Here is a 10,510-nt window from a genome sequence, read left to right as displayed (position 1 = left end):
ACACTTCCACCAACAACTCACAATATTAGAACCAGTCACTATGTAACAACGCTGACGAAGTATAGGTCGGCACAAACACAGAGAAGCCAGAAGCGACCACATCCTTAAGTCGGAGAGAGCACGTGTGTCGCCAGCGGTCGGGCTAGGACTGGCTTCGGTGTCCGGACCTCACTGCTGCTCCCTCCCGACTCAACTCGCTCGACACACAACGACCCAGAAATACTAGACGCGCTATCGATAAGCGCTGCTGCTGCCACTCACAGACAGACAAGGTGAGGAAACGTAGTGCCGGCCGCTGTGACCGGGCGGTTCTATGCCCTTCAGCCCGAAAAGTGGACACAGTGTGGGAACAGTAACCCACCGCTAAACGAAAATACTCTCTGGGGCCGCCGCAGGGCACCTCCAGTGACTATAAGCACAGCTAAACAGCTTGCAGTGTTTGCATGGATAGCATGATGAATGAAAAATGTAAGTTTTTATTTGGCATACGACGAAAGTTTGGACCTCCCTGGGAACAGGAAGGTGGACACAAGTAATTACATTGGGGGTGGGTGAAAATGACTTACGTTCGCAGGGTTCAGTGGCGTTGAGCTTTCAGGTAGGAGAAAAAATTTCCAGGCTTTATCCAATTTGTGCCTCATATACCAATTATTACTGCGTATTTTCTTGCTTGAACGTCACACAACAACTGTCCTTATTGGACGTATATTAGAAGTCGATGTGACACAACTCTATCTGGACGAAATTGGAATCAGTGGCATGCTCTTCCACGACTTACTTCGGGCGCAATGATAACCACTTAAATGGCATGCACAGCCTTTAAGGTTCAATCTGCTTGACAGAGTACTACAGGGTGCACAACAAGTGAAGATAAATGTGGGTAAGTGTTGGAACCAGCATGGCAGCTAAAGTATACATCGAAGCTCCTACAGGAAAACGAGGAAATACATGAAGTATGGTGTTTTGTATGAAAGAGTATAATAGGCGTACAGCAGATGGACAGTAGGCATTGAATGCCAATCGTCATAGTTCTATGGATGATAAGTTTGAAATCTTGCAGGAAGAAGATGTCTATACTGTATAGAGAAAATTGGGACCCTAAACCTAAACAAGACGCCAGTTCAGCTGCATTGTGGAGAAAATAGCAAAATGGAAGAAGCAAAGAAGTAGGTGATCGAGTAGTTATTATTGGCAAGCGAGGATCCGTGTAATCATTGTGAGTCTTTGCCTGTGAGCCAGGGGACACACCACAGAATCCCAGCAGCGAATGAACTGCCTGAATACCACAAACCATGCCATATACCACATCACCAGTAGCCAGTAATGGAAGAATTAATCCAAAAACAGTTACGAGATGGTATTATTGTGGAAAGTACCAGTCATTGGGGATTACAAAAGGTTATCACTGCACAGAAAAGTGCAGATGAGGTGATGGCAAACCACGATTGTTGTGACTATCGTACCTCAACGAATCTACAGCTACAGATGTATACTCCCTTGTGAATATAATGGGAACACTGTATAATCTGCCACACTGCAGATACACTACCAAATGGTTCAAATGGCTCTGAGCACTGTGGGACTTAACTTCTGAGTTCACCAGTCCCCTAGAACTTAGAACTACTTAAACCTAAGTAACCTAAAGACAGCACACACATCCATGCCCGAGGCAGGATTCGAACCTGTGACAGTAGCGGTCGTGAAGTTCCAAACTGTAGCGCCTAGAACCGAGATACACTACCACATTAAAATTATCTGGACAACTATTAGTGGAGTGTCCAATGAACATTTGAACTTTGCTGTGGACAGTTTGAGTGAAGTGTCCGAATATCTGTGAAGGAATGGTAGCCCATTCGTCTTCTAGATCAGGAACCAAGAATAAGTACTGATGTTGGATACTGGGGTGTGAAGCTAAGTCGACGTTCTATCTCAGCCCACAGGTGGTCCAAGAGATCCACGTCGGGATTATCGGCATGTCGGTCCGTATCAGGAATGTTATCCTCAAAGAAACATTGCCTCACATATGCTATCTTACACCAGGATGCACTGTCATGCTCGTATACACAGTCACCGTCTCGAACTGTTGCTCTACAGTATGCACCAGAGCAACAGAGATACTGTAAAATGTCTTCATATCCTTCCATACTCAGAATTCAGAGCAACGTGTGGACCACATCCAAACCATGAAGAACGCCTCCATACCATAACACCACCTCCTCTGTGCTTCTGTTAGTATTACATATAATCGCAGGTAGCTTTCTCCAGGCATTCGCCAAACCCAGATACTTCCATTTGTTTGACACAAGGTCTAGCGTGATTCAACAAACCATATCATTGGTTTCCAGTCATCCACTGTCCATTGACGTCGCCATTTGCTCCACCTCAAACATCGTTTAGCAATGAGTAGAGAAATGAGTTGTTTATGAGAAGCTGCTCAATCATTGTACGCTATTCCTTTTGACATCCTACCATACCCGTGGTGCTAGCTGGACAGCAGGTAGCACTTTGGAACTCAAGAGTGGTCCTTCCGCTAATATCATGGGATTATTTTCTACCTTCCTCCGAAATTGCTCCATGGTCCCTGTCCATCTTAAATGAGATCTGCTGGGTTTGGCTTAGCTACGGTTGTTCCTCCATGTTTGCTCTTCACAATCATTTCACCAACAATCAACTTGGGTAGCTCTAGAATGATGTGTTACTCGGGTAATATCCAATGGCTGCTTCACATTCCAGGTCGCTGAGCTATCCTGACTGACCCTTGCTGTTGTTTCTGCTTCCCTGCTGACAAAACAATATTCCTTTTTTTACCAGTGGTCCACCTAGACAACACAGTACTCCCTGCATCCTCTTATACTGGTGCTTCCATCTCTTGTGACGTCTAGTGGTCAGTTGCAAATTACGTAAGGGTGTCTGAATATATTTTATCATAGTGTATGAATCTGTGGAGCTGCTTATCACGAGGTAGAGGCAGTACCAGTGGGTCGCCCAAAGACAACATCTTCGGAATCTTCAGTTCTAATAGCGTACACCGATACTGACGATGCCTTGATGAGTCAGTGCAGCAGCCACATTCCATTGCCCGTAAAATGGGATATTGCTGGGACAAGGCTACCCAATGCATGGTATACACGGACGAAAAAACTTCGACTGTCAAAAATATGGAAGAACATTTATTATGGTTATATCATATAGAATATGTGCAGCGCACAGAATAGGATTTGAAGTCTTTCTTGAGCGTAGCGAGCCGGTCGGAGTGGCCGTGAGGTTCTAGGCGCTACAGTCTGGAACCGCGAGACCGCTACGGTCGCAGGTTCGAATCTTGCCTCGGGCACGGATGTGTGTGATGTCCTTAAGTTAGTTAAGTAGTTCTAAGTTCTAGGGGACTGATGACCTGAGAAGTTGAGTCCCATAGTGCTCAGAGCCATTTAAACCATTTTTTTGAAAGTAGCGAATTTTACCGATAGGCTGCACCAAAATTCGGAAAAACGTTACGATCGTTCACTCATATTGACAATAGGAGTAAAGTTTCACTGGTCATCGGAATGTGAAAATATGTTGGACTGGTTGAAGAAGTTGTTAACAACTGGACTGATATAATATCCCTTAACTACGGAAAGGCGTTTTCTTGTCAAGTCGTTCAACTTGGCTGTGTGTTAAGTGGATGGGTCAGAAAATCTAGTAGCGTTTGTCACACGGCAGTTAAAAAGAGCAGAAAACGTTACTCTACTACAAGGAAAGAAATGGAGAGTCTTGGAGAAAGAAATGCTGAAAACCACATTATATTCTCGGGGAAGTTTTAAGTCATAGCAGGCCACGTGGCTTTGAGATGGGTATTAGAACTGAAAGACCCATCCAGCTGGTTAGTCACTGCGCAGTGAAATTCAGTGAGTTTGATTTGGAAGTCACTCGAAAGTCCTGATGTCCTCAGTCGGTTAGTATGTGCGTTACAACGTGTAGATAATGACTTCTGAGGATTTGCAAAAGATACATACAGCTGATGGGTGTCGCCAGCTATTCGCAATGTAACCATAATTCATCGTGGGTGACGGTTCGTTACGTAAACAAAACAAAAAAAATCGGAAATTGTGATACCTAGCTATGTTGTGAAATGTAGTGTTCAAACAGGCATGTGACCATGTCCAGATGGAACAGAGAAATTGACCCGTTACAAATGCACAGTTACAGATAACATAGATGTGTAAGCTCTGACTTAGCGTCCGAAACCACTAAATCCGATGTCAGCACTGGGTTAGGTTCGTAACAATCAGATGGCACAGTGTCTCACCTATATAATTGCTTCTAGATTGATGGACACTTCTGCATGACGATCATGATGAGATCCCATACCCCGAGGAGCGTAGGGGACGATGCGGGAGATCCGCACCGCACGTACTAGGCAAGGTCCTAGGGGAGGTGGTTTGCCATTGCCTTCCTCCGACCATAATGGGGATGAATGATGGTGACGAAGACGACGCAATAACATCCAGTCATCTCGAGGCAGGGAAAATCTCTGCCGACGCCGGGAATCTAACCCGGGACCACGTGCGTGGGAAGCGAGAACGCTACCGCAAGACCACGACTTGCGGACTTGAGAAACGGTTCTCAAGGGTTTGATGCTGATGGGCCATAAGTTCATTGCATAATACCTAGTTGATTAGTTTCGGTTTGACGTGAGATATTTTCATTGATCATTGTTATTTCAATATGAACTGGACATGTTATCGAAATCCGTCATAAATCATTTACGCTATACAGCTGAAACAATAAAAGTAAACTTTTCTTAAAAGACATAGAAAGTAAACTGTATATCATGAGTCAAAATGTCGTCTATTATATGAATTACATTTCTTTGTAATTATTCTAGTGAGTTTAATTTAGCGGCTTCCTGCTGCGTTCCAAGTCACTAGCACGTATTGGTAAATGGTCTCACATTAATATATGTACACAAGTATACACGAGTAAGTCAGAATTATCTCCACAGTCCGGCAGTCTTAACAAAACTACACCCAACTCCTCAGCGGTTACCTGGCCTACGTAAGTGCTTACATTCGCTTTTTCGCTCGTTTCCAGATAATCGCAGTTCCTGTGCGCGCGAAGGCACTGAAACAGCAACTTTGCTTCTCACTACAGAAATTCACGTTAATGTACGGACTCGTAACCGATAGGACCTTTTCTGAAAACCAATTGAGAAAAGAGCTCAATTCAATTATTGAGAAAATTTCCCTCTCAGGCGAAATTTCCTGTTCGCCGCACATTGTTTTCGGAATTTTCACTTAATGAAAGAAATTCCATTATAAGAATCCAGTAAGTGTAAGTGATTTCATTTGTACCACCAAACAGTCAATATTCTTTTCCTCTTGAAAATTACACGCTGTCTTGGAATAGATTATCGTCTATGTGATGCATTTGTTAATGAAACTGAAAAACTGCAAGGAGCATTTTTTTAATCTCCACGACTTTTGCTTTCAGCAGGCCACGAGAAGCGTTTCAGCAGTTATTATTCTGTAAAATACGACATAAACCACTCAAAACGTTCTGTACCATCTGCAGTACCTGTGACCGTGTGTCGGCTTAGAGTGAAGGGGGCAGAAAACGGATAATAAGTGTAAAGCAAAAATACCTCACTGTGAAATAAAAACAAAACAGTAAACGACATAGAGGCAATGTGTTTGAAAGTTGGTTGGCTGATTTGGAGGGAGAGGACCAAACAGCGAGGTAATCGGTCCAATCGGAAAGATGGGGAAGGAAGCCATCGTGCCCTTTCAAAGGAACCATCCAGGTATTTTCCTGGAGTGATTTAGGAAAATCACGGAAAACTTAAATCAGGATGGCCGGACGCGTGTTTGAACTCTAGTCCTCCAGAATGCGGGTCCAGTTTGCTTACCACTGCGCCACCTCGCTCGGCGTGTTTGAAAGTACACATATTTATACTTATGTCTGTAGTATCCACATTTTTTACCATACGACTGTTTTTACTGAATTAAGAAGTTAGGCACTGTGAAGCAAATATAGTAGTATATCTTGCTGTTGCAGGGGTCCTACAGTACGCCGTATTCCGCATCCCTGTCGCCATGCGACTCGATTTCACCGTTCTCCTTCATCCTCTTCTATTCCTCTCCGTCGCTTAGCCATACTTTCCGCGGTCTGTCACTTCTGCTCCTTCCTGGAGGTTCCCACGAAAGTACTCTCTGGGACCATCTAACTTCATCCATTCTCTCGACACACCCAAACCAATCAAGCTCTCTTTCTTCTGTTCTATCCGTAATGCTCCAATGATTCTGCATCCTTTCTCTTATTTCCTTATTTACTAACCTGTCAAGTCGGTAAATGATACATGGTCTTTTCGAGTGGTCCAGTTCTAAACATCCGTGTCTCTTTTTATTTATTTCTGTGACTTCCCAGCACTAAATAGTACTGAAAATAAATTATTGATTTTATTCTGACGTCCAAGGCTACCTGTAAGTATATATCTGCTGCACTACTATTTCATGTTAAGTCTACAGTGTAAAACTTCCTCTTTTTGCTGTTGGTTGCCATGTATCCCTCCGATGCACAACAGCTATTCTTTGACTGTGTAGTGTTAAAAGAATCTTCGATATGCAATGACTTCTTGAATATTTAATCGCATTGCCTTCATCTTGACCCTAAGTGATGGTTTCCGGAGCATGCCAACACTTTTGTGTCATGGCGGCTGCAGTGTAACACGTGTTAAGTTCGGTTCGCGAAATTTAGTTGAATTCGAAGGTGTTATCGCAGGTGGTGTTGTCTAGTACAAGTGGAAATCGTGTAAACAACAGTGCTCAGTGCAGTAGTGCTATTTTTCTTTCTGTGCTCCGCCAATATCTTCGAGAAAATGGTAAACAGAAGAGTCAACAGCAGCGCGTCCAGCAGTGGGGAAGCAGCAGGTGCGGCGGGCCTGCTCTTGGCGGAAGGTGTGCGTCCAGCAGCGGGGAAGCAGAGGGTGCGGCGGGCCTGCTCCTGGCCGGCTCCCGGTATAGTGGAGCTGGTCCGCTCTGAGGTAAACGCTGCGCTTCGCGATAAAAACAATCTCGATCTGATAGCAGGCACTATATCAGATACTGTAATGGCAGCAGAATTGGCCAAAATGCGTTAAACTGTTGAGGCCAATACTGCCGAAATTACAGCACTAAAAAAGTCTGTGTCTGAATACGAGAAAAAGGCACGAGAGTTGGAAGTGAAACTATCTGCAGCAACAGACGAGCTAGAACAGTACCAAAGGCGAAATAGTCTACGACTGTTTGGAGTAGCAGAAAATAAGGAAGAAGACACGGACAACCTGCTTATACAGGATGCGCGTGAAAAATTAGGCGTTGAAGTGACCAAGGCAGACATTGACAGGAGCCATCTGGTGGGACGAAAACTACCAGGTGCTACCAAACCTCGTCCAATAATAATTAAATTTGTTTCGTACCGAAAAAAGGCTGAGATCTTTACCCAGAAGAAAAAGTTAGCAAAGACATGGCTTACAATAAGGGAAGATCTGACACACGAACGGCTAAAGATTTTAAACAGTGCCATATCCCATTTCGGTCTTCAGAATGTGTGGACTCAGGATGGCAGAGTAATCATTAAGACAGCAGCTGGAAAGAAGACAGTCACAAACATGACATAACTGAATAGTATTGAGTGAAGCTACTCGAGCCAAAAGTGCAAACTTAACACCATTTGCAAATTGTAACAGTCCTATACTCAGATATAGTCTTGTAATTGTATTAACTTTCTAATTATACCCATATTTGTACCTTCAACTAATTGTTTTTGTAACTGTATTAACTTTTTACTATTTTTTGTGTCTGTAGCTCTAACCATTGCTTAATTTTAGTTAGTGCCAATACTTTTTTCATTTTCTCAGTTTATTCTCTTCCATTCTATAATAGTTCTATTGCAATTATTAGTCTCTCCTTTAGTTCATTAGTCACCCATCTCTTCGGTTTAAATTGTTCATAACAAAAATCACTATCAGTATCACTTTAGCAAATTTAAATCTAATTGTAGCTTCCTACGATAATCACTACCAGTATCACTCTAGTAAATTTCAATTTAATTCTAGCTTCCTACGATAATCTATTAAATATTAAGCTTACTTCTCTCTGCTGGCAGCATCGGCCTCTTTCTACCTTAAGCTGTTTCAAATACGCTAATTACATTTCTCCTCTTACGACATAGGATACTCAGTGACACACAGCCGTCACTATTTTGGTCACATTCTTCTTGCACCGAATACCACTAATCCATTTTATATACTCCCGCAACCTCAGGAAATCTCTTGCAGTCGCCTTTCTTTCGGCACTCGCGGAGTCACAAACAGGGCGCGCAAAATCTCGGACACCCCTGTGTTATGTCACTTGGCGGAAACACCGGCCAGTGCCTCTCGCGGCAGGTAGTGCCTAACAAAGGGACAAACCAGTCTGGCACCCTACTCCAGGCTGCTCAGCGGAACGCGTCAGAGGTTTTAGCAGCTCACTGCAACATCCAGTCTTTACCTGCGCATTATGAAGAACTTAGCCTCCTCTTCAACCAATTAAACTACCACGTAATCCTCTTATCCGAAACGTGGTTGAAACCACGCATATCCTCTGCATCTATTCATCTCCCAGGGTACACATTTCTTATGGCAGACAGATCAAAAAAGCGAGGTGGCGGGGTCGGCGCGTATATACGAACAGATCTCAAAGCGGAAGTCTTATGTACGTCAAATCCTGCTGAAGAAAAAGAGGCTGAATTCATGTTCATTGAAAAAATATACAAAGTCGGAAATTCTTGACTGGCGTCGTGTACAAGCCGCCAAAAATAAACTCAATGAGTTCTTTCCAGTCGGAATTACATTCACTTCAGTGTCAATACGAACATGTTATCGTAATGGGTGACTTGAACATAGACCTGATAAGAGACACTCCCTCCGCTATAAATCTAAGAAGATTGTTTAGTTGCAATAGCATGAACATTCTGAGACACTCCCTCCACTATAAACCTAAGAAGATTGTTTAGTTCCATTACAACCTACACACCATACGGCGTACAGTCATACACTTATAGACGTAATAGCAACGAAACAGACTGACAAAGTAAGAGATGAAACTTCCTGGCAGATTAAAACTGTGTGCCCGACCGAGACTCGAACTCGGGACCTTTGCCTTTCGCGGGCAGGTTCTCTACCAACTGAGCTACCGAAGCACGAATCACGCCCAGTACTCACAGCTTTACTTCTGTCAGTATCCGTCTCTTACCTTCCAAACTTTACAGAAGCTCTCCTGCGAACCTTCTGTAAAGTTTGGAAGGTAGGAGACGCATACTGGCAGAAGTAAAGCTGTGAGTACCGGCCGCGAGTCGTGCTTCGGTAGCTCAGTTGGTAGAGCACTTGCCCGTGAAAGGCAAAGGTCCCGAGTTCGAGTCTCGGCCGGGCACACAATTTAATCTGTTAGGAATTTTTTTATCAGCGCACACTCCGCTGCAGAGTGAAAATCTCATTCTAAAGTAAGAGATGTTGGTCAATCATCGGTCCCTGGCCTCTCAGCACATGATGTAATATTCCTGGCCTACTCTGTGCAGCCCCAAGGATCAAATTGCGTTACGTAACTTGTAGGAACACGAAACGTATTGACCTTGACGCTGTAACAGCCCATTGCTCAGAAATCTCACGGCATCAAATAATCAGAGAACCTACAATCGACGACAAAATTAATGAACTTGGTGATAAACTCACTGCCCTCTATGACAAACATGCACCTGTGCGCACAGTCCGTGTAAGAAAATCTCCTGCTCCATGGCTGACAGCTGAATTACGTCAAATGATGACTAATAGGGATGCTGCCCACAGGCGAATATAGGCGAATATAGAAAGCTATGGAACAGAATGAAACAATGCATTCGCAATGCCAAAATCAGGCACGCTCGCTCCCTTGTATGCAGCGATCTGAAACCCACGACTCTATGGAAGAATTTCCGTAGCTTGGGGGTCGGAAAGGCAAAATCGGAAACTACTCTTCATTTGTCAGCTAACGAATTAAATGACTTTTTCTCTGCACCTCTGAATACCAGCATGGCTGATAATTACCGTCCACAAGAATCCCCAAACAGGATAACTAACAACGATACCTTCCATCTAAAACCTGTAACAACAAATACGGCAAGAAAAGCAATAATGAGAATTTCTTCTGATGCAATAGGCAACGACAGCATCGGTATAACCATGATTAAGAATGTTGCCGATATCTTAGTACCTGTCTTAACTGACATATTTAATTTTTCCCTCGTGAACGGAATATACCTCACTGCATGGAAAAGAAGCATAACTCGACCCATTCCTAAGATCGGAAACCACAACTGCCTAGTGATTACCGACCAATTTGCATACTGCCTGCTGTTTCCAAAGCACTTGAATATATTGTTCATGACCAAATCACTGAACACTTGCATGAATTCAGTCTATATGACAAATTTCAATGCGGTTTCTGTAAACATCACAGCACAAACACTGCTCTAATTAAAG

General features: G+C 43.5%; 1 non-coding gene across 1 annotated transcript; it reads left to right on the top strand.

Moving 5' to 3' along the window:
* The first annotated feature begins 9,351 nt into the window (after positions 1-9,351).
* Positions 9,352-9,426, top strand: Trnas-uga (transfer RNA serine (anticodon UGA)). Its single transcript has one exon. It is a non-coding gene; the product is annotated as a tRNA-Ser (tRNA).
* Positions 9,427-10,510: the final 1,084 nt, after the last annotated feature.

This window comes from Schistocerca gregaria, chromosome 3, assembly GCF_023897955.1.
Source record: "Schistocerca gregaria isolate iqSchGreg1 chromosome 3, iqSchGreg1.2, whole genome shotgun sequence".
In the NCBI taxonomy this organism is placed as follows: domain Eukaryota; kingdom Metazoa; phylum Arthropoda; class Insecta; order Orthoptera; family Acrididae; genus Schistocerca; species Schistocerca gregaria.
This window is presented reverse-complemented; position numbering and strand designations above follow the sequence as displayed.